The sequence below is a fragment of the Pongo abelii genome, chromosome 9 (genome assembly GCF_028885655.2).
Source record: "Pongo abelii isolate AG06213 chromosome 9, NHGRI_mPonAbe1-v2.0_pri, whole genome shotgun sequence".
In the NCBI taxonomy this organism is placed as follows: Eukaryota; Metazoa; Chordata; class Mammalia; order Primates; family Hominidae; genus Pongo; species Pongo abelii.
The window spans coordinates 7,691,449-7,715,831 of NC_071994.2; the positions used below are offsets into that span (position 1 = coordinate 7,691,449).

The following is a 24,383-nucleotide window of genomic DNA, read 5'->3' on the forward strand; positions in this document are numbered from 1 at the left end:
GACTGGAAGCCAGCTGTCCTGCCTCCTCCATGTTTGGGGTACTGCAGAGGGCACCCCTATCCAGGGCCAGGGAAGTGCTGGCTGCAGCTCTTGGCTCACACTAGCCTTGTCCCCCAGGGCCTGGCCTTGCCCTCATCCCTTCTGCTCAGTTTCTGAATCTTCCCTGGGTGAAGGGTTGCTTAAAATCTGCCAGGCTCAGCTCCCAGAGGATCTATGACAGGGCCAGTGTGAAGAGAATGTAAAAAAGGAGCCTGACCTTCTGCCCCAGCCTGTCCCAAACACTGACTCTGATTTGTACTCAGGCCTTTTAATTTCAACCCTGACAACATACCAAAGGTCAATCCTGACCCTGGTTAAAAAGCAACAAAACCATTACACAATCTTCAACACCCTCACTTCAACACACGTAGTCAACTCAAATCCCCACTCTCACAAAGGTCTGAGCCCAGGAAGAACTGGCTGACTCACAGACTTTTGAGATGTGGTGGGATGAATCACTCACTCTTGCGTCAAGCACATAGCTGTGGAGTACCCTCTTGCCAAGCATGCAGTCTTAAAGCAATTTCCCAGATCCATCGAGGAGAGGGAGAAAATCTGTGTTCTCCTCCTTCCCTCCTCACTGCTTCTTTGCCTTCTTCACCTGGTATCTTAGGCTGATTTGTGTTGCTGTAACAGAGATGGGTTAATTTCTAAACAATTGTTCATTTGATTCATGGTTCTGGAGGCTGGGAAGTCCAAAAGAATGGCATCAGCCTCTGATGAGGGCCTTCGTGCTATGTCATCCCACAGCAGAAGGTGGAAGGGTAAGAGAAAGTAAACGTGAGCAAGGGCAAGAGGGGGTTGAACTCACTTTTATCAAGAACCCGCTTCCTGATAATTGCAGTAATCCAGTCACCTAATCACCTCTTGATACTGTCATAATGGCAATTATAGTTCGACATGAGTTTTGGAACAGACATTCAAACTATAGCACCTGGCAAGCTCTTACTCACCTTTCAAAATTCTGCTTTGTGAGTGACACCTCCCCAAAAAGCCTGCCCTGACACCTCCAGGCTGTGTAAGATAGGCAGTCCTCTCTCCAGCCCACCCAATAACCCAATACACAGAGTAACACAATCACACATGTCTGCCTCACCTCACCAGACTAGGTACCCCCTGAAGGCTAGAAGAACACCTTAATGTCCCCACGACCCAACACAGTAAATAACTGGTGTTAAATATTGGAGACTGTTAGTTGTCTATTGCTATCTAACAAATTACCCCAAAACTTAGAGACTTAAAACAACACACATTTATTATCTTGGTTTCTGTGGGTCAGGAATGGGGGTGTGGCTTAGCAGGTCTCTGGCTCAGATCTCTCAGAGGCTACAGTCAACTCTTCTCCAGGTCCTTCTGGGGTGAATCTGCTTCCAAGCTCGTTCTTGTGGTTGTTTGCGTAATTCAATTCTTTTCGGACTGTGGGACTGAGGGCTTGTTTCTTGATGGTTGATTGTTGCTACTTGGGCCTCTCCAAAGACCATCTCACTATGTGGCAGCTGGCTTTAATCAGAGCAAGCGAGTGAGAGCAAGAGATGGTGAGAAAGACAAGCCAGGATCTTTGGGGACCTAACTGCAGAAGTGACATGTGGAGGCCAGAGCAACTCCATCTTGGATGCTAATCCACCATGTTGACTTCTTATTAACCCCCATTCCGGGAATGCCTCTAAGATTTCTACTTTATCTACTGTTACCAGAAATCTTACCCATAGGCAGATTCATATCACATTCTTGCCTTTCTCTGAGGTCTCAACTTTAATTGTCTTACACATTCCTGCCCTGTGGTATATAAGCCCTGGGTCTGGGGGTTTATAGCGTGGGGATCCACCATCATGTCTTGCCGCAGCCTGAGACGCAGACTTGGCTTCTGTTCCTGAATCTATATTAAATGTTTCTTTTTGGCTGGGTGTGGTGGCTCACACCTGTAATCTCAGCACTTTGGGAGGCCAAGGCAGGCGGATCATTTGAGGTCAGGAGTTTGAGACCAGCCTGGCCAACATGGCGAAATCCGGTCTCTACTAAAAATACAAAAATCAGCCGGGCATGGTGGCGGGCACCTGTAACCCCAAGTACTCGGGAGGCTGAGGCAGGAGAATTGCTTGAACCCGGGAGGCAGAGGTTGCAGTGAGCCTAGATGGTGCCATTGCACTCCAGTCTGGGCGACGGAGCGAGACTCCGTCTCAAAAAGAAACAACAAAAAAAAGAAATGTTTTTTCTAAGAAACTGAATTTGTCAGCCGCTTTCTTTGGCCTCAGCTTCCTTGAGTTTTAGGGATACGTGTACATAGACTTGCCCACCACAGAACATGACAACCCATCACTTGCTTTATTCTGTTCCTTAGAGGCGAGTCACCAGGTCCAGCCTACCCTCAAGGGGTGGAGATTACACAAGGGTGTGAACACCAGGAGGCTAGGATCACTGGGGACTGTCTTGGAGATGGCCTACCACAGACACCGAGGATTCCAGGCCTCCTCCATTGCCTGAGTTTAAAGCCTTGCCCTTTCATGTACTGGCTCTGTGTCTTGGGTGAGTGGCTTAACCTCATGTGTCTATAATTTCTCAGCTATAACACAGGGATAATGCTTTATTTCATCAAATCTAAGAGGACATCTACGGAAAGGTGGCAGTATTTTATATACCGTTAAGAAAGAATATCTGGGCTGGGCACGGTGGCTCACGTCTATAATCCCAGCACTTTGGGAGGCCAAGGCAGGAGGATTGCTTGAACCCAGGAGTTTAAGACCAGCCTGCACAACATGACACCCTACCTGTATAAAAAAATAGAAAAAAAATAGCTGGGCCTGGTGGCATGTGCTTGCAGTCCCAGCCAATTGGGAGGCTGAGGTGGGAGGATTGCTTGAGCCCAGCAGGTTGAGGCTGGAGCTGTGATTGAAGCCACTGCACTCCAGCCTGGGCAACAGAGTGAGGCCCTGTCTCAGAAAAGAAAAAAAAAAAAAGAAAGAAAGGAAAGAAGGAAGGAAGAGAGTACCTATTACCCACTCATTGGAAGGTGCAGCCCCGTTTTAGAGAGGTTAAAATGTGGAGGAAAAGAAGTGTGCCTTGAAATTAACAAAACACAGTAGTATCTATTTCCTAAAGTGAAGTAGGAAAGAGGTATTTCCTGTATCTATTCATGTACATGGCTGATGTCATTTAAAGTTCTGGTCAGGCTTAGACATACTGGAAGGCTGCAAGCTGGGGCAGGCTACCATGTTCCTTAGGAGTGAGCCAATGAAAGTGATCTATATCTACCTGCTGTGGGCAAGACCTTGTTTTGGTGAACAGAAGAGAATGAGAGACCACATCTGGCTTGAGGGAGGGGAGGATCTAGGCAGGCCTCTCGGAGGAGGTGATGTTGGAGCCCAGTCCCGAGAGCCCACTCGCCAGAACCTTGAGAATCAGACATTGGAAGTCTGACTGACCTTGGAGGGCAGCAGGGGTGGGGCGTGCCCTCTACCCTGGAGACTGATCTTTGTGAGTGCACTTCACCCTTGCATCCCTCTGGAACTTATCCTCATTTCCTCTTCTTTCCGTTGAAATGACAGAAGCATAGTCAGTGATGGGCCTGGAATCCAGCCCAGTTGAGTCAGCCCAGCACATAGAGTCTTCAGCAAATGTGTGTTCTACCCTCCATGGGTGGGGCCTGAGTCTTCATGTACCCTCTAGGAGGATCAGACAAAATTATAAACCTAGCAGTTAGTACTACTAGACTTTCTCCTTGAAAATATGATGTCCAGGCTGGGCGTGGTCGTTCATGTCTGTAATCCCAGCACTTTGGGAGGCCGAGGCGGGCAGAGCACTTGAGGCCAGGAGTTCAAGACCAGCCTGGCCAACATGGCGAAACCCTGTCTCTAAAAAAAATACAAAAATCAGCCATGCGGCTGGATGTGGTGGCTTATGCCTGTAAATCCCAGTATTTTGGGAGTGTGAGGTGGGTGGATCACCTGAGGTCAGGAGTTCAAGACCAGCCTGGCCAACATGGTGAAACCCCATCTCTACTAATAATATAAAAATCAGCGGGTGTGGGGGCACACACCTGTAATCCCAGCTACTCGGGAGGCTGGAGCACAGCAATTGCTTGAACCTGGGAGGCAGAGGTTGCAGTGAGCAGAGATCGTGACACTGTACTCTAGTCTGGGCAACAGACTGAGACTCTGTCTAAAAAAATTTTTTTAAATAAATAAAAAAGTATAATGCTCACCAGAAGTAAGATGAGTGACTGTGCAGATATACATTTATTTAATTTAAAATTGTTTGTGGGCCAAGTGCAGTGGCTCACGCCTGTAATCCCAGTATTTTGGGAGGTGGGCGGTGTGTGGAGCGAATCATGAGGTCAAGAGTTCGAGACCAGCCTGGCCAAGATGGTGAAACCCCGTCTCTACTAAAAATACAAAAATTAGCTAGGCGTGGTGGCGGGTGCCTGTAACTCCAGCTACTCGGGAGGCTGAGGCAGAGAAGCATTTGAACCCAGGAGGCAGAGGTTACAGTGAGCCGAGATCATGCCACTGCACTCTAGCCTGGGCGACAGAGCAAGACTCTGTTCAAAAAAAAAAAAAAAAAGTTCTTGGGTTTATCTTCTGTCCCTTATTCCCTCCTCACACCTCTACAAGAGTTGAGTTTAGCACATAGTAAATGTTTAATAGTCAGCGAATAGGAGTGCCCCAGAGACCAAGCAGAGTCCACAGAGTCCAGTGGACGCCACGTTTATGGGGGAGGGAAAAGTTAAAGAGATGATCACCTGGAACAGGTCAGACTGGGGGCATGGACCGAGAGGAGCAAATTCTGAGGAATTTCTGAGGCTCTGACAGTGTCCCTGGGCTGGGAAGGAAGATGAGGTGATGGGAGGATATTGAGCCATTTCTGCAGCACTATAAAAAATGAGCTACTTTCCCAGACTCGTTTTGGGGGACAGACCTCAAAGCACCTCATTTCAAAGCAGTGTGGTGCTGGGCTAGAAATAATGCCCAGGGTGTTATGGGAGTCCTAGGAGGGCCCCTTACACCATGAGAGTGGCTTTGGAGGGCTTCATGAAGGAGACAATGGCTGGGTTAAGTCTTGAGAGAGAGAGAGAGAGAGAGAGAGAGAGAGATGACAGGAAGAGAGTTTATCAGGCGAATCTATTGAGAAAAGGAAACCCATGCAAGGGAAACAGCCCAAGCACAGGCAGAAGGCACGATGGGGATAGAGGAATGATGATACCTCATACCATTGGGGTGTAGGGAGAACGGCGTACCAGCAAGTTCAGACAGCATGGTGGCCAAGGACAGGGCAGTTAGGAACAAGAAGGCTGGAGACATCCAGATGGATGGGAGCTCCCAGACAAAGCTACATATCCTGGCTGGGCGCAGTGGCTCACGTCTGTAATCCCAGCACTTTGGGAGGCTGAGGCGGGTGGATCACCTGAGGTCAGGGGTTCAAGACCTGCCTGGCCAACATGGTGAAGCCCCGTCCCTACTAAAAATACAAAAATTAGCTGGGCATGGTGGCATACGCCTGTAGTCCCAGCTACTTGGGAGGCTGAGGCAGGAGAATTGCTTGAACCCGGGAGGCGGAGATTGTGGGGAGCCGAGATCGCGCCACTGCACTCCAGCAGCCTGGTAACAGAGTGAGACTCCGTCTCAAAAAAAAAAAAAAAAAAAAAAAAAAATTAGCCGGATGTGATGGCAGGTGCCTGTAATTCCATCTACTCAGGAGGCTGAGGCAGGAGAATCACTTAAACCCAGGAGGCGGAGGTTGCAGTGAGCTGAGATCACACCATTGCACTGCAGCCTGGGTGACAGAGTGAAACCCCGTCTCAAAACAAAAACAAAAACAAAAACAAACAACAAACAAACAAAAAAACAAAAAACAAAGCTACAGATCCCTCGAAACACAGCAGTTACTATGAGACTGGAAATGGCTCACCCCTCTGTGTTTAGAATCCAGAAGCCTGGCTTTAACCTGAGGATCTCATAAGGACAACCCCGATGTCCCCGATCCCCACCCCAGAGATGACAAAAGAAAGATTTCTCCCGCCAGCGTGGACTGAGCAAGCAAAGCATTGGCCAGGAGTGTTTGTGGTGTGGAAACTGCAAGTGTGTGAGGTGGCCTGTGCCCTTGCCTGTGGCCACTCAAGTACCATTTTTGGCTTGGAGGGAGCCTAAATTCCAATGTTTCCCCCCACCGTGTTCCCAGGCTCCTTTAACCCCGTGGCTTCTCACCCCTAGAAACCGCCCTGTCTTTTCAGCCTCCTCCTACTTTGGCCGTTCAGTCTGGACAATTCCACTGGGCTCGTGAACCCATCATGGGATCGCCACAAGACGGTCAGACCTTCCACCGGCCGAGGTGGACCAAGGGCCAGCATCTCCCCTGTGTTCTTAGACTGCAGAAGTCTCTGTCAATTATGAGATCTGCCCTCTTCTGTCTCCGAGCCTCTGAACATGTCCCTAAGAAGCAAAGGGATGGGTTAGCTACTCCCAACGTGCCCCCCAGAGTAACAGCAAAGCCAGCCCTTTTACCTACCCACAGCCCAGCCTCTTAGCTGCAACTTCCTGTTTTTGTTTTGTTTTGTTTTGTCTGAAGACTGGATCTTGCTCTGTTGCCCAGGCTGGAGTGCAGCGCAGTGGCACAATCTCGGTTCATTGAAACCTCCACCTCCCAGGTTCAAGCGATCCTCTCACCTAGCCTCCCCAGTAGTTAGGACTATAGGCACACCCCACCACGCCTGGCTGACTTTTTTTTTTTTTTAATTTTTTTTTTGTGAGACAGAATCTCACTCTGTTACCCAGGCTAGAGTGAAGTGGTGTGATCCCGGCTCACTGCAACCTCTGTCTCCCGAGTTCAATGATTTTCCTGCCTCAGTCTCCCAAGTAGCTGGGATTATAGGCATCCGCCAGCCACCACACCCGGCTAATTTTTTGTATTTTTAGTAGAGATGGGGTTTCGCCATGTTGGCCAGGCTGGTCTCAAGCTCCTAACCTCAAGTGATCCGCCCACCTCAGCCTCCCAAAGTGCTGGGATTACAGGCATGAGCCACCGTGCCTGGCCTTTCTTTTTCAATTTTTAATAGAGATGAGTCCTCACATTCAGGAGATTGAGACCATCGTGCCTAACATGGTGAAACCCCATCTCTACTAAACATACAAGAAAATTAGCCGGGCGTGGTGGCAGTCGCCTGTAGTCTCAGCTACTCGAGAAGCTGAGGCAGGAGAATCGCATGAACCTGGGAGGTGGAGGTTGCAGTGAGCCGAGATCGCGCCACTGCACTGCACTCCAGCCTGGGTGACAGAGCGAGACTCCATCTCAAAAAAAAAATAAATAAATGAGGCCTCACTATATTGCCCAGGCTGGTCTCGAACTCCTGGGCTCAAGTGATCCACCCACCTTGGCCCCCGCAAAGTATGGGATTACAGACATGCACCACCACACCCAGCTCCCACTCCTGTTTCAGAGCCCACTTGCCCAAGTCTCATGCCCCTAAAGCCTGTGGGAGATGCCTCACCATGGCCGCATCCCTTTATCATGGTGCCAGGTCCATACCAGGGCCGATGCCCACAGGCTGGGGCAGAGGAAGAAGAAGAGCCTCCTCACCACTTTTAGCCTCCCAAAGTGCTAGGGGTATAGGCGTGAGCTACTGCACCTGGCCCAAGAATTTTCTTTCTTTTTTTTTTTTTTTTTGAGGCAGAGTCTTCCTCTGTTGCCCAGGCTGGAGTGCAGTGGCACTATCTCGGCTCACTGCAAGCTCCGCCTCCCGGGTTCACGCCATTCTCCTGCCTCAGCCTCCTGAGTAGCTGGGACTACAGGCACCCGCCACCGTGCCCGGCTAATTTTTTTTGTATTTTTAGTAGAGATGGGGTTTCACCATGTTAGCCACAATGGTCTCAATAGCCTGACCTCATGATCCGCCTGCCGAGGCCTCCCAAAGTGCTGGGATTACAGGCGTGAGCCACCACGCCCGGCTTTCTTTTTTTTTTGAGACGGAGTTTCACTCTTGTCATCTAGGCTGGAGTGCAATGGTGGGATCTTGGCTCAATGTAACCTCCGCCTCCCAGGTTCAAGTAATTCTCCTGCCTCAGCCTCCCAAGTAGCTAGGATTACAGGCGTGCGCCACCACGCCCAGCTGATTTTGTATTTTTCAGTAGAGACGGGGTTTCACCATGTTGGCCAGGCTGGTCTCAAACTCCTAACCTCAAGTGATCCACCTGCCTCAGCCCCTCAAAGTGCTGGGATTACAGGTGTGAGCCACCATGCCCGGCCCAGCCCAAGAACGTTTTAGAGTGTTAGCTACTAAGAAATAATAAAGCAGGCCTACACTCCTAGCCTTAGGGCAGCCCCTCAGCTGCTCTGTAAGGACCCCCTGAACATCATTTCCCTCCCAACAGAGTCCTGCTGCCTGTGTTCTCTGTACCAGAGCTTAACCTTGGCCAGCCTTCCATAGCACGTCTCAGCCCCTCTGTCTGGCTTCAGCTGCTGCTGCATCCTCCTAGGAGCTTAGCTAAGTTTCCCAAGCTCCCCAGATCTCAAGAATCAATTGAGTGCTTGCTAAAAGAAAAAAAAAAAAAGCATTGAAAAGATTACTAGGCCCCACCCCAAATTGACTGAATCATTATCCACAGGGGTGAGTGTGGGTCCAGGAATCTGGTTTTGTTTTTATTTTTTTATTTATTTTTTGAGACCGAGTTTCGTTATTGTTGCCCAGGCTGGAGTGCAGTGGCGCGATCTCAGCTCACTGCAACCTCTGCCGCCCGGGTTCAAGTGATTCTCCTGCCTCAGCCTTCCAAGTAGCTGGGATTACAGGCATGTGCCACCACACCCAGCTAATTTTTATATTTTTAATAGAGACGGGTTTTCACCATGTTGGCCAGGCTGGTCTCGAGCTCCTGACCTCAGGTGATCCACCTGCCTCAGCCTCTCAAAGTGCTGGGATTACAGGCGTGAGCCACTGTGCCCGGCCTTGGTTTTGTTTTTAAAGGGCCCTGGAAGAGTCTTACCATCCAGGAAGCCTAGAGAGTATTTCTCTAGCCTCTCTGTGGGTCTTCACACCGACTCCATTAGAACCACTGGGAGAGCTTCTAAAACTAGCACTGCAGTGCAGGGGGTCTTGTTTCTGAAACACCAGGGCCTCCATCTAGGTCCTGCTGCTTTCTCCACAGAAAGCTAATCGCTGAGACAATTATTGCCAAGGAAGAAGGCTTTAACTGGGTGCTACAGCCTAGGAGATAGAAGATCAGTCTCAAATCCATCTCCCTGAGTGACTAAAATTAAGAGTTAACATAGAGGGAAGAAATGTAACAATGTGTAAAAAAACAAGAACTACGGGCCAGGCATGGTGGCTCACGCCTATAATCCCAGCACTCTGGGAGGTGGAGGCGGGTGGGTCACGAGGTCAGGAGCTCGAGACCAGCCTGACTAACATAGTCTACTAAAAATACAAAAATTAGCCAGGCATAGTGGCGAGCACCTGTAATTCCAGCTACTCGGGAGGCTGAGGCAGGAGAACTGCTTGAACCTGGGAGGTAGAGGTTGCAGTGAGCCAAGATCACGCCATTGCACTCCAGCCTGGGCGACACAGCAAGACTCCATCTCAGAAAAAAAAAAAAAAGAAAGAAAACAGGAACTAGGGAGAAGTAAGGAAGCAAGCAGGGTGAAAGTGGGTTCTGGCATCTTGTTGTCTGGATGCCTTGAATTGGTGAGTTTCAGTTCTCTGATACTTTTTTTTGAGAGGCCTGAGTGTCCTTTCCTGAGGAAGGAACTCAGATAAAACAAATGTAAGTTTCAAGCTTTAAGACCAAAAGAGTCCATTTCTACGTTTATTAAAAAAAAAAAAAGTCTATGGGACTATTGGGTCAGTTTCAGTCTCAGTCCCTATTGGGTCAGTTTCAGTCTCAGTCCCTAGAGATGGATTGAAGAGGCAAAGGCGACTCAGGTATTCTGCTGGTGATTCTAAGACCTCTGAGTTGGTGGTTAATATGCATAAGAGCAATGGGATGGGGCTCAGGAATCTGTGTTTCCCACCTTGTCCTCAGGAGATTCTGTTGCTAGTGGCACAGAAGCCCACGCTGAGAAGTGCTTTTTCTTTTTCTTTCTTTCTTTCTTCTTTTTTTTTTTTTTTTGAGACAAAGTTTTTCACTCTTATTGCCCAGGCTAGAGTGCAATGTGCAACCTTGGCTCACTGCAATCTCCGGCTCCTGGGTTCAAGCAATTCTCCTGCCACAGCCTCCCTAGTAGCTGGGATTACAGGCATGCACCACCACGCCTGGCTAATTTTGTATTTTTAGTAGAGACAGGGTTTCGCCGTGTTGGCCAAGCTGGTCTCGAACGCCTGGCCTCAAGTGATCCACCCACCTCGACCTCCCATAGTGCTGGGATTATAGACGTGAGCCACTGCACCTGGCCAATTTTTATTTTTTTGAGATGGAGTTTTGCTCTGTTGCCCAGGCTGGAGTGCAATGGTGGAATCTCAGCTCACTGCAACCAATTTTCCTGTCTCAGCCTCCCGAGTAGCTGGGATTACAGGTGCCCACCACCATACCCAGTTAATTTTTGTATTTTTAGTAGAGACGGGGTTTCACCATGTTTATCAGGCTGGTCCTGAACTCCTGACTTCAGATGATCCACTCGCCTCAGCCTCCCAGAGTGCTGGGATTACAGGCGTGAGCCATCGTGCCCAGCCCATTTTTTAATTTTTTTTTTTTTTTTTTTTTTTTGAGATGGAGTCTCGCTCTGTCACCCAGGCTGGAGTGCAGTGGCATGATCTTGGCTCACTGCAACCTCCGCCTCCCGGGTTCAAGCGATTCTCTTGCCTCAGCCTCCCTAGTAGCTGGGACTACAGGTGACTGCCACCACACCTGGCTAATTTTTGTACTTTTTTAGTAGAGACAAGGTTTCACCATATTGGCCAGGCTGGTCTTGAATTCCTGACCTTGTGATCTGCCTGCCTCGGCCTCCCAAAGAGCTGGGATTACAAGTGTGAGCCACGGAGCCCGGCCCCATTTTTTAATTTTTAAAAGACAGAGATGAGGTCTTAGTGTGTTGCCAACGCTGGTCTCAAACTCCTGGGCTCAAGTATTCCTCCCTACTCAGCCTCCCAAAGGTGAACTGGGATCTTAATCCTTGTTCTGTTACTAAAATAGCTGTGTCGGATCCAACCCAAGGTTGGGGTTCTTCAGGACGGGTAGAAGGAATGACAGGGAAGTTGGAGTGAGAAACTACTTATACAAGGAGTCTGAGAGAAGAGTCAGATCTCTCCAGGCTCAACAAACAATTTCTAGTTGGGAAGATGTTCTCATAGTCTTTGAGTCTCCTTTTTGGAAGCACGTTATTTTTTCTTTTTGCCCTTATTACCATCTGATGTACTATATATTAATCTGTCTGCTCTCCTTTGAAGGCAGGATTTTGGTTTGTTTGGTCACTCCTTTATCCCCTGGTTGGCACAGATCCCAGTTTACGAAGCGGTGAATGAAAGTAAAAATCTCGGGACCTCCCCCCCCCGCCACCGCCCCAATTCATGCGAAAGTGAAGATTAAGCCTTGAAGCTGAGTCACTGCAACACCCTCTTCCAAAACAATAGCTGTTACTAGCATTAGGCATCAGCCAGATCCACACGGAAAGGTAAAAAGTCTCAGGCATTTGGGAAGGGCTGCCCCCACAGATCATTCACAAGTAAATTCTTGCTGGTCTCCCATAAACAAGGACAGGTCAATTGTAGCTTCAGGTCTACAATCTAAGTCTAGCTCCTAAAAATTCCACAATAAGAATGTCATTACAAGTTTATTTTCCCAGGTGCAGAACAAAGTCAAAACTACCTACTCAGAGACATCTGCATAACTGACTCTTCCTTTACTCTCTTTTTCTCTTCAGACATTCATCTTATCTTACGTAGATTTACCGGGCATTAGCTAAAGTCCCATAGGAATGTAACTATTGTCCTAATCGCCTACTTGCTCTTCTTCCTACATGCCTTCCCCTCATTCCCCCTTTAAGGAAATGCATAAATACTAAACCTCCCGAAAACCTCTTCGGAAAAACAACCACGGATGTGTCTGTGGTTCGTGTTTTTCCCGAGCACGCCCTCAAACTGGATTAATAAGCCTCGATGACAGAGACTTATGCCTCAGTCACTTGTTCCACTTGTCAAAGCTTTCCTCTTTGACAAGTGTCTTGGGTCTTGTCAAGTGTCTTGTGTCTCAAACAGGCCTTCCAAACCCCCTAGGTCCTGAGCAGCTTCGCTCTGCAGATGACAAAACCGAAGACTCAGAGGTTAAGTTGCTTGCCCAAGGTCACACAGACGTACTCTAGACCCCCATCATCACCTACGCAGCTACTAAAGGACACAGTCATGTAACCCGTGTGGCACAAGCGCCTTCTCCTTCCTCCTGCCCTTCGCTAACGTTAGCTTTTCCTGCGACCTCTTCTCCGCTAGCCAGCGCGTATCTGCGTCTAGCCGGGATGCCTGAGCCCCAGTGCGATCTGTTGTGCTTGCAGCTTCGGGAGACACGTGCTACTCGGGTGAATGAATCGAACGTCCCCACCCCCGCCGACAGCCAATAACTGCGAGCCGCAGCCCGGCCACTTCCGCCTATTGCGGGCATCGGCTAGGGTCCGGCGGCCCACGTGAGGCTCCGGAGACAAGGGAGTAGGCGGTGGTGCGCCAGGGGCGGGCTCTCCCAGCCTCGCCACTAATCCAGGCGCTCGCCGGGGACGGGAGGGGCGGGGCTGACGTGGGGCGCCAAGGCTTAAACGTGACGGACAGGCGGGCGCAGGGAGGAGTCCAGAGCGGAGGGGCGAGGAGTGACGGAGAACACTGCCCAATAACGGGAGGGGTTGGGCTGTCTGGGCCAATAGGAAGTCCGTAAGGCGGGGCCGGGACTGCAGCAAGTTCGGTTGCACGGAGACCGCAGCTGTTCTCTGTCAGTGGAGGCAGCAGCGGTAGAGGCGGCGGCGAGGACTGGCGGCAGCGAGGAGGTGAGTGTCCGCCGCGCTCCGCACGGTCCTCTTCCCGCGGCGGGTCGGAGCGGGTGGACGTGCGCCGGCACCGCCGCGAGGGACGCTTATGTAAGGGTCGCGCGCGCAAAGGCGGCGCGGGCTCCGCGAGCGACGGCTGGAGGAGACGGCGGCGGGCTGTGCGCGGTGCGCGACGCGACGCGGCGGGCGGCGTCCCTCCCCCTCGCGCGGGGGCTCGGCCGGCTGGACCCGCCCCCGGACCCGCCCCCGGCTCCAGCCCCCGAGCGCCCCTCTGCAGCGTCCGCCCGCGGGCTGCCTCATTCTTGCTCTCGGGCCCATTTTGCAGATGGAGAAACTGACTAAAGCGCCTCGCGCGAGGTCCCTGAGGGTTCGAACCCAAGTCTGTCAGGATCGGGAGCCCAAGTTGTCCCCATCGTACTGGATGTGGCTCAGCTCTGCAGGAAGCCGCGGCGTGTAAGGCGAGGGCTTTCCTTGTTCCTTGCGCTCGCACTCCGCCTCCCGTAGGATCCTCTACTTTGTTTCAGACGGGGAAGCTCCAGGCGCCCAGACGCAGTGATTCGCCCAAGGCCGCTCATTCAGGAGGTGGGGCTGGGCTCAGCCCCTTATTTCTCCAGCTTTTAGTAGTTTACAAAGCGCATCAGAGTCGGAAGCCAAGTCCCTAGGTCCCTGGCAACTTTGAGATTCTTTTGTTTTCTTTTCTTTTTTAGACAGGGTCTTGCTGTCACCCACCCAGGCTGGAGTGCAGTGACGCGATCTCGGCTCACTGCAGCCTCGACCTCCCGGGCTCAAGCGACCCTCCTGCCACAGTCCCCCAGTGCTGGGACTACAGGCGGGCGCCACCATGCCTAGCTAATTTTTGTATTTTTTGGTAGAGACGAGGTTCCGTCATGTTGCCCAGGCTGGTCTCGAACTCTTACGCTCAAGCGAGCGGCCTGCCCTGGCTTCCCAAAGTGCTGAGATTACAGGCGTGCCTGGCCTGAAATTGTTAAAAATCAGATTGTGTCTTTATTTTGTGAGAAGAGGTGGGCCTGTGCTCCTTACCCCTTCTCCAGCTGAGAAAACAGGCTCAGAGAAGTACCAACACTTGCTGATGACAACCAGAACCTCCAGAGTGCCTGCCATCTGCCTCCCTGTTGCTCCCTTACCCACTGCCACCATCAGCCCTGGCTGGCCTCCCCCAAGGCACCCTTTCCCTGTATGTGATGCAAACACTTGTGCTGGGGGTGGATGTGCTCAGCATTTCTCTCACTTGCAGCTACAGCTTCCTGCCTGCAGGCTCTCCTTAACTGTTGAACTCTTAATCACATTCTTTTGCACACCTACAGTGTTCCTATCCCTACACTGGGCCGAGAGACAGCGTGGGCGATGAGGTCAATTCTTGTCCTGCAACTGCTGACAAACTGATTGGGGGAGAGAAAAATAAACAAAACCTAAGCAGCAAGGCAGCCTGCTGCAGATGTTTGTAGACAGCCTAGTGGGCGAGGTATTGGCCCTAGGAGGACATGGAAGAGGAAGTTCAGTAGAGGCCAGTAAATCACAGCAAACCACACACTAAAGCGAGAGAGAGGAGAAATGGCCTGGAAGGGGATGGGCTTGGGAAGACTTCGTGGAGGAGGTGAGTTGTGGACCTCTTTTTGATGCCACTGCAGTGGAGAAACTGACTGGATTTGAACAGCTAGAAAGTTTTATTCTGGAGAGGTTTTGTCAAACAGGTTTTTTTGTTTTTGTTTTTGTTTTTTGAGTTGGAGTTTCGCTCTTGTCACCCAGGCTGGAGTGCAGTGGAGTGATCTCAGCTCACCACAACCTCCGCCTCCCGAGTTCAAGCGATTCTCCTGCCTCAGCATCCTGAGTAGCTGGGATTACAGGCGCATGCCACCACACCTGGCTAATTTTTGTATTTTTAGTAGAGACGGGGTTTCACTATGTTGGCCAGGCTGGACTTGAACTCCTGACCTTAGGTGATCCACCCGCCTCGACCTCCCAAAGTGCTGGGATTATAGGCATGAGCCATCATGCCTGGCCAGTTACAGAGGTTTCAAGCAATTAGAACTGGAAGAGGAAGGCTGAGGAAGGTGGAAGGAGATTGTGGGGGAAACAGCTTCACTGTTGGGTGTAAGAAACTTGATTGGTCACTGGGAAGAGGCCTCTACAGGAGATGTAACCAGGTGAGGGCACTAGGATTTGCTAAGGTGCAGGTAAGTCAGTGACTGGAAGCCAAACTGAGGAAGCAAGATTAGATGCAAAGGTAGACGGGGCTGGGTGCGGTGCTCATGCCTTTAATCCCAGCACTTTGGGAGGCCGAGGCGGGTGGATCACCTGAGGTCAGGAGTTTGAGACCAGCTTGGCCAACATGGGGAAACCTCTTCTCTGCTAAAAATACAAAAACTAGCCAGGTGTGGTGGCGGGCACCTGTAATCCCAGCTACTCAGGAGGCTGAGGCGGGAGAATTGCTTGAACCTGGGAGTTGGAGGTTGCAGTGAGCTGAGATCACGCCCCTGCACTCCAGCCTGGGCAACAGAGTGAGACTCCGTGTCAAAAAAAAAAAAAAAAAAAAAAGACAAAAAAAAAAAAGCCCCAAAGGCAGACAGGGCTCTGAGGGCCCAGCTGCAGGCCTGAGCTGCAGGTTGTGTCCCATGGTGTTCTGGTAAGCTCCCTGAAAACAGCCGTCATTTGTTTACTAATGGCTCCTCCATCCTGCCGTGCCCTGCTCTTAGGGAAGGGGCTTTGTTCACTACAGTTGCTCAGTATCTGCTTTTTTAATTAATTAGGCTGTCATCCAGAGTTTCCTCAGTTTACCCCAGTGTACCCTCGTGTGTCATAACGCCTTCTGTCTTTCTACTGAAGCCCGTTGCAGCCTGGCTGACTCGGTTCCCTTTGCCAGTTCTCACCTCCAAGATCCCCCCTAGAAGGTTGTCCCTGGTAGCCCACAGTAGGTCCCCCAGGCCCTTTTCCCTTTTTTGTCCTGCTCCTTGTTTTCACCCGGTCTCACTTCCAGTGCCCCAGGCACTGCGATAGGTACCTGTCCTCCCACCACTACTCATGGGGGCTCTGGGACCAGGGGCAGGGCAGGACCTCAGATTCACTACTCTTATCCCAAGCCACAGTTCCCTGTGTCCCTCTTCCGTCTGTCCTCACAGTCCCTAATAGTGCCAGGAACAAGTAGGTGCTTAATGAATGTTTTGGGTGAATTAGTTGAAAAGGGGTCAAACTGGGAACCAGTGAGGAGAGAAGGGTGCAAGATGGGGAATACGGAAAGGAGTTACTTTTGGAGGTGGCAGGGATGGCCAGCACCATGGTCACTATGGCAGTACATCTGGCAGTCCACATTTCTCACTGGCACCTTCTGCATGGGCTAGAGGCCTCATTCAGGTCAACATTTTCTGTGTTTTGTTTTGTTTTTTTTGAGATGGAGTCTTGTTTTGTTGCCCAGGCTGGAGTACAGTGGCACCATCTTGGCTCACTGCAGCCTCTGCCTCCCGGATTCAAGCAATTCTCCTGCCTCAACCTCCTGAGTAGCTGGGATTACAGGCACCACCCCTTTGCCTGGCTAATTTTTGTATCTTTAGTAGAGATGGGGTTTCACCATGTTGGGCAGGCTGGTCTCGAACTCCTGACTTCAGGTGATCACCTGCCTCAGCCTCCCAAAGTGCTAGGATTACAGGCGTGAGCCACCGTACCCGGCCTCTGGTCAACATTTTCATTGAGGATGAGCATGGTCTTTTCTTTGGCTGCCTCCCAATATCGTCCTGCCCCCATCTGAATGGGCCCTGTTTCTCGTATCCTGAAACTTCCTGCTTTGGGGCAGGTTTCTCGCCCAGAGGCCTCCTTCATAGCGGCGGGGCATTTTGCCTGCTCACTCTGAAACCTCACCTGGGCCTGACTGACCATGCCTTCCTCTCTTTCTCTTAGCTGCCTTCTAGTCTCACCTGTGGACACTTTGCCAAAGGAGTCGGGCCTGACGGTAGAAGATGGGAAATGGCCAAAAGAATAAACCATTTCCTCTTACTTACCGAATGAAAAGCTTGCCTCATCTTGGCGTTCAAGACTCTCTAATATGATTCCACCTGTTGGGCTCTTTCTTCCATTTGCCTCCGCAGGTACCCTCTTCTGTGTCAGCCCCCATAGTGAGATTAGTCACTGTTACCCCAAACTTGCTTCTCATAGTCCCCCCTCTGCTCTTGTTCTTGTTGACTTTGTTTTCTGCAGGGCCTTGCCTCTTATCTTGTCCTGTCAAAATTAAATTATTCTTCGAGACACGGGACTTTATTAAGGCTTGCCAACTCTATTCAGTTGGACTGGGCTCTCTTTTCATAATGATGATGATAAGTAATGATTTATTGTTATTAATAAAAGTCAACTACTGTGTGGTGGTGATGGCCTTACTAAGCCCCTTACATACACACATCATTATCACAACAATCCTATTACGAAAGTACTATTAGATCCATCTCTTACAAATGACGGACTCTCATAGGTGAGACACAGAGAGGTGAAATAACTCGCCCAGAGTAACACAGCCAGGCAGGCTAGGCGGCTCACTGCTGGAGTCCCTCTCATGTGCCATCCCATTTTTGCTTCTTTTAACCAGCCCCTAACAACTTGCTTTTTGGCACTTTGTGGGCAGGGCCAGAGTGTACATACAGTTCCTTGTGCAAAGTATGTGCTCAATAAATATTTTATTGACTTGGGTGCCCCAGACATTGAATTTCAGCCTTGACATTATCTGCCAAGGCAGTTGGTTTTCTCTGAACAGGGATTTGAGCTTGCTGGCCTGTGTTTCCATTTTGCTGTTCATTGACTAGTGGCTAGGGTAGCTGTGGCTTTTTCGGAAATAAGCAGTCGATAAAACTCCGAAAAGTGATCACATAATACCAACTGTGGGCTCCCATGGGCATAAACACGAGGTGTGCTCTTACGTGTGGCAGGGAGGGGTCTCTGCAGGAAAGGATTTGAGGAAATAGCCGGGAAATAGAGGACACATCTCAGGTCACGTAAGACAGCTTATTAGTGTCAAGTTGTGGAGTGAGAGAAGAACCAGACTCCCAGTATTCAGAGGGAGCTCCTGAAGGATTAGAGACAGCTCTGGAGATGCAGAGAAAGTGGGCCTGAGGCTGGATGGAGTGGGGAGGAAGAGAAAGCACTTCAGATAAAACAAGAACTGTTTCTAGAACTTCTTGTTCATGTGTAGTGGGTGGCAGAAAAGGGTTTTACTTAAGCGCCTCCCACCTAGCCTGTCGGTTAACATCCCAGTGTGTCCTCTGTGCCAGGCATGGTGCCACTGCTGTGTGTGTGCTGCCTCACTGGGTATTCCCTAGTATGCTGTGAGATGGGCGTTGTTATTATTCCCATTTTATAGATGAGGAAACAGACTTTGAGTGATTACAGAGCGGCTGTTAAAGTAACAAGAGGTGCAGTCCAGGCAGTGGGACAGCAGAGCTGGCACTTCCAGCCCTGTACCCTCCTGGTGCCCTCAATGGAAGCAAAGAAACAGTTCTCGGCCGGGTGTGGAGGCTCACACCTGTAATCCCAGCACTTTGGGAGGCCAAGGCGGGTGGATCACCTGAGGTCGGGAGTTCGAGACCAGCCTGACCAACATAGAGAAACCCCCGTCTCTACTAAAAATACAAAATTAGACGGGCGTGGTGGCGCATGTCTGTAATCTCAACTACCTCAGGAGGCTGAGGCAGGAGAATCGCTTGAACCCGGGAAGAGGAGGTTGCAGTGAGCCGAGATCGTGCCATTGCACTCCAGCCTGGGCAACAAGAGTGAAAAAGTTCTCTGGGTTCTAAAGTCTGTGTTCTTGCCCCTCCTGTTTTCTCTGGGAAGTTCCTGGAGCAATGAGGGTAATGCTGTTTTTTCTTTTGCTTTAGATAGTGTCTGCCTTCTGGAGAGCTCACCAAACACTAAGGGTAAGTCCTGTGCCTGAATCCAGGCTGGCGGGATGTGTGGAGGTCTTCACCAGGAGCAGCTGTGGATGCCAGCAGTTTGGCATATCAGGTCTTAAGCTCAATCAATAAAAAAAGGCTGTGCTCTGATTTGTGGATAATATCCGTTTAAGCAGTCTTGTCTGTTTCCAGTTGCTCTTGATTTTTACAGAAAAGTGACATCTGGCTCCCTGCTGGCCCCATTTGGCAGCTGGCCAGCCTCAGCAGAAGGCCCTGGTTCTGGAAGGGCATGGTCAGCTTAGGAAGCTGGGCAGGAAGAATCCCTGGGGCTGGGCCACCTCTGAGAAGACCCCTTGAGTCAGCATGGAGAGCAGGCAGTTGTGGTGTGAGGTGGCTCTGCCAGCTGGTTGTAAAGTCACTTGACACGGGTTTCCAGAGGGTGACGCTCAACCTTTGCCAGTCACGGTAACAACGGGGAAAAAGGGACCTGCCCTTCTTCCCCTGCACGTTTTACAGGCATGTGCCACCACACCTGGCTAAGTTTTTTTCTTTTCTTTTTTTTTTTTTTTTTTTTTTTGAGACGGAGTCTCGCTCTGTTGCCAGGCTGGAGTGCAGTGGCGCAAGCTCGGCTCACTGCAACCTCCACCTCCTGAGTTCAGGCGATTCTCCTGCCTCAGCCTCCCGAGTAGCTGGGACTACAGGTGCGTGCCGCCATGCCCAGCTAATTTTTGTATTTTTAGTAGAGATGGGGTTTCACCATGTTGGCCAGGATGGTCTCAATCTCTTGACCTTGTGATCCGCCCACCTCAGCCCCTCAAAGTGCTGGGATTACAGGCATGAGCCACTGTGCCTGGCCTAATTTTTGTATTTTTAGTAGAGATGGGATTTTACCATGTTGGTCAGGCTGGTGTCGAACTCTTGACCTCAGGTGATCCGCCCTCCTCGGCCTCCCCAGGTGCTGGGATTACAGGTGTGAGCCACCGCGTCCGGCCTCTACTGCTTTTACGGTTCCCCCAACATGGATTTCCATGGTGGCAGGTGCCTGGGAGATTCAGTGGCTTCCTCTCAGCCTAAATTCCACAGCCCTCCAGCCGGTCCCCTGCTAGTCCAGTCCCCTTTCCCCCTGCTGGTCTGCAGGAGCAGCCAAGCCGGGGAACCAGGTGCTCTCCCAGCATTTGTGACGGCAATAATGCTCTTCTCTTCAGGCCTGCTGTGGCCTTGGGGACTTTGTGGCTCAGGGACAACTTTCTCCAGAGCTCATGTCCATTGCTGAGTGGGGATTCCTTGGTATAGGAGTTTTTCTCGGTTTTCCACCCATTATGTGGGGGTTTTCCTCTGACGACCCTTCACGACGCAGGAGCTGGTTTCCTGTGTGAGATTTCCCGCAGTCCTCCCTTGGACCTAGGTCTTGGGCCAGCAGGTGCCATCTGCACGCTACCATTGAGTAAGGGCAATGGGCTCATGGTGGGAATGGCCATAACGTGGAAGAACTCCACCCTCCATGAGTTTCACCCCCTTGTTCTCTCTCTGCTTGCTCTGTCCTCTTATTCTTGGCTGCTAGAGTTGGATGTTATTTCTCTTACTTGCATCCCTACAATGAGAGGTGGGCATGTTGGAGAAGGTTCCCCCAAACCGCTTGTCTTACAGAACTGAAGAAACTGAAGCCTAGAGAAGGCTGGTTAGCAGAATCCAAGATGCTGATCACATTGTTTTTTCTTCTTTTAAGATTGCCATCTTTTATTGATGTCTTCCCTTAGATCCATCAATAGGGAGGGAAAATCAGTCACCAAGAAGGGACCTCTTCTTCCAGGTCATGTAATTTGTCAAAGCTTGTTTGGCTCCTCAGTTCCCAAGGCACTGCTGATTTGAGCTTTGCCTAGGGACTAAGGCTCTGCAGTCTAAGCTTGTCACCCTCCCCTCCTCTTCAGCTTTCTCCTGGGGGGGGGACATGGATGTGGCCCTTTGTTGTGTTGTTAAGTGTTATGCCTGAAGGCATTACCCCAGGTTCTCCCAGCACTACCTCGGGTTTCCTGCTCTTGTGTTACCTTCTTGTCCTGATTTGCCTCGAGGCCAGAGAAAGAGGTGGGGCCGGGAGGGCACGGGACAGCTGGGAGTACATTTCCACTGCCTGTGTGTGGAAGGGCCTGACTGCTTCTGTGGCAGCTCCTCTCCTGACGACATCCACCATGACATCACAACGATGCTTTGGGAAAATTCCACGACCTGGCCGTGCTGAGTCATACTTAGTCTCTGGGGATGTGTGTCACCTTTCCCATGTCTGTCACTGGGCGCTGCAGTTACTATGAAGTGACACATGCTGCCCATTTCTTACGTTTGTACATCACTTCATGCTTTTTTGAGAGCCTCTTCTCACGTACATGCTGTGTATCAATGTGAAATGTATTAATATTAAATCATTAATAAGTGTATTATTTATTCTGGAAAATATTTCTCTCTTGCAATGGGTGAGGAACCAGAGGTTCAGAGAGACTAGAGACTAAGCGACTTGGTGAGTTTCAGGTGACTGGCATGTGGCATGTCTGAGGGAGGTTTGGATGCCACACCCACTCCTACCCCTGGATTTTTGTGTAATGCAAAGATTATTCAGAAATTACTTTGGCCGAAAACAATTGATTTTCAATTTGTTAAAATTATGAATTCAGAAACCTAGTTATTTTAAGGGCTAGACTTTTAAGTTTAGCTTATAAGTGTAGCCTATAAATCTTTCTGATCTATTTACGATCCTAGGACATTTTAACAGTCACTTTCAGGGGACTTTTTTTTTTTTTTTTTTTTTTTGAGACGGAGTCTTGCTCTATCACGATCTCGGCTCACTGCAACCTCCGCCTCCCGGTTCAAGCGATTCTCCTGCCTCAGCCTCCTGAGTAGCTGGGATTACAGGCGCCGGCCACCATGCTTGCTAATTTGTATTTTTAGTAGAGGCGGGGTTTCTTCATGTTGGTCAGGCTGGTCTCGAACTCCTGAGCTCAAGTGATCTGCCTGCCTCCGCCTCCCAAAGTGCTGGGATTACAGGCGTGAGCCACCGCCCCTGGCCTTAGGGGGCTTTTTGATTAATGCTTGGTCCCATTTGCAAATTTAATGAAACTTCTGAAATGTTTCAATTGAACTTATAAATTATATTCAACTTCTGTTAACTATTTTAATAATTCTTCTGGCCGGGCATGGTGGGTGGCTCACGCCTGTAATCCCAGCACTTTGGGAGACCAAGGCGGGCAGATCATGAGGTCAGGAGATTGAGACCATCCTGGCCAACATGGTGAAACCCTGTCTCTAGTAAAAATACAAAAATTAGCTGAGTGTGGTGGTCACGCGCCTGTAATCCCAGCTACTCGGGAGGCTGAGGCAGAAGAATCGCTTGAACCCGGGAGGCGGAGGTTGCAGTGAGCTGAGATTGTGCCACTGCACTCCAGCCTGGCGACAGAGCAAGACTCCATCTCAAAAAAATAAAAATAATAATAATAATAAATAATAATAATTCTTCCATTTGTCTGATTAAAATAAAACCTCTAATACCTAAATGACTCTTGTAAATCTAATAAATGAAGCTGAATGTTACACTTTTCTTAAACTTTCCTATACTGTTTTATGTTTTATTTATTTATTTTTGTTTATTTTGAGACAGGTTCTGATTCTGTCACTCAGGCTGGAGTACAGTGGCACAGTCTCAGCTCACTGCAACCTCTACCTCCCAGGCTCAGGTGATCTTCCCTCTTCAGACTCCTGAGTAGCTGGGACTACAGGTTCAAGCCACCACACCCGGCTAATTTTTGTACTTTTGTAGAGATGGGGTTTCACCACATTGCCCAGGCTTATCTCCAACTCCTGAGCTCAAGTAATCGGCCTGCCTTGGCCTCCCAAAGTGCTGCGATTACAGGCGTGATACATTTTAGTTTTTACAATAGCTTTATTGGAGTATTACTGAGATATAATAAGTTGCACATATTTAAAGTATACAGTTTGCTAAGTTTTAACATATGTGTACACTTGTGAAACCATCACTGCAGTCCAGAGAGTGAACACATTCATCACCTTTGGAATTCCTCCCTCTGCCTCCGCACTCTTCAAGAAACCATGGAACTGCTTTCTGTTACTGTAGGTTAGTTTCCATTTCCTGGAATTTCACATAAATTGACTCGTACAGTATATATTCTTTTTCCTCTGCCTTCTTTTACTCAGCATAATTATCTTGAGATATGTCCATGTTGTTGCATGTATTGATAGTTCATTTCCTTCTTTTTTTTTTTTTTTTTTAAGACAGAGTCTTGCTCTGTCACCCAAGCTGGAATATAGTGGTGTGATTATAGCTCACTGCAGCCTTGATCTTCTGGGCTCACATGATCTCCCATCTCACTGAGTGGCTGGAACTACAGGTGTGTGCCACTACGCCTGGCTAATATATATATATATATAAATCTTTAGTAGAGACGAGACCTCGCTATGTTGCTTATGCTTGTTTTTTTTTTTTTTTTTTTTTTTTTTTTTGAGACGGAGTCTCATTCTGTCACCCAGACTGGAGTGCAGTGGCATGATCTCGGCTCACTGCAACCTCTGCCTCCCAGGTTCAAGCGATTCTTCTGCCTCAGCCTCCCAAGTAGCTGGGACTAGAGGTGCCCACCACCACGCCCAGCTAATTTTTGTATTTTTAGTAGAGACGGGGTTTCACCGTGTTGGCCAGGCTGGTCTCAACTCCTGACCTCAAATGATCCATCCCACCTCAGCCTTGCAAAGTGTTGGGATTACCTGCATGAGCTACCGCACCTGACCCTTAGGCTTGTCTTGAACTCCTGAACTCAAGCAGTCCTTCCCACTTCCCACCTTGGCCCCCCAAAGTGCTGGGGTTACAGGCATGAGCCACTGTTCCTGGTCAGTTCTTTTTTTTTTTTTTTTTTTGAGACGGAGTCTTGCTCTGTCGCCCAGGCTGGAGTGCAGTGGCGTGATCTCGGCTCACTGCAAGCTCTGCCTCAGCCTCCCGAGTAGCTGGGACTACAGGCACCCACCACCACACCTGGTTAATTTTGTTTTTGTATTTTTAGTAGAGACAGGGTTTCACTGTGTTAGCCAGGATGATCTTGATCTCCTGACCTTGTGATCCTCCTGCCTTGGCCTCCCAAAGTGCTGAGATTACAGGCGTGAGCTACTGCACCCAGCCCTTTTTTTTTTTTTTTTTTGCTGATTTCGTTATATGGGTATTACAGTTTATCCAGTCACCTTTGTTGGTCATCTCAGGTGCTTCTACTTTTTGGCATTTACAAATAAAGCTGCTGTGAACATTTGTGTATAAGTCTTTGTGTGAACATATATTTCCTTTTCTCTTGGGTAAATGCCTAGGAGTGGAGTGGCTGGATCCTTTGGTAGCTGTATGTATGTTTAACTTGAACTGCCAAATTTTCTGACATAGTTGTAGTATTTTACATTCCTACCAGCTGTGTATGAGAGTTCCAGTTTCTCTTCATCCTCCCCAACACTGGCTATGGTTAGTCTTTTAAGTTTTAGCCATTT

At 49.7% G+C, this 24,383-nt stretch overlaps 1 protein-coding gene and 1 long non-coding RNA gene across 7 annotated transcripts in view; one reads left to right on the forward strand and one right to left on the reverse strand.

The window, feature by feature from the left end:
* Positions 1-1,270: 1,270 nt before the first annotated feature.
* Positions 1,271-20,646, reverse strand: LOC129048885 (uncharacterized). Its single transcript, XR_008511548.1, has 3 exons — positions 19,755-20,646; positions 16,989-17,205; positions 1,271-1,539 (listed from the first exon to the last, which is right to left on the reverse strand). It is a non-coding gene; the product is annotated as an uncharacterized LOC129048885 (long non-coding RNA).
* PC (pyruvate carboxylase) overlaps positions 12,881-24,383 on the forward strand; it is a 112,008-nt gene continuing 100,505 nt past the window's right edge. For 2 of the 6 annotated variants that reach the window (XM_054525562.2, XM_024255591.3), the window contains exons 1-2: positions 12,891-12,978; positions 18,849-18,887. The gene's annotated coding sequence lies outside the window, so the exon portion shown is untranslated. Of the gene's footprint in view, positions 12,979-13,303; positions 13,561-16,886; positions 17,076-18,848; positions 18,888-24,383 lie in introns of those variants that run through there. The other 4 variants (XM_063728059.1, XM_024255592.3, XM_024255593.2 and 1 more) reach the window with 4 other exon arrangements.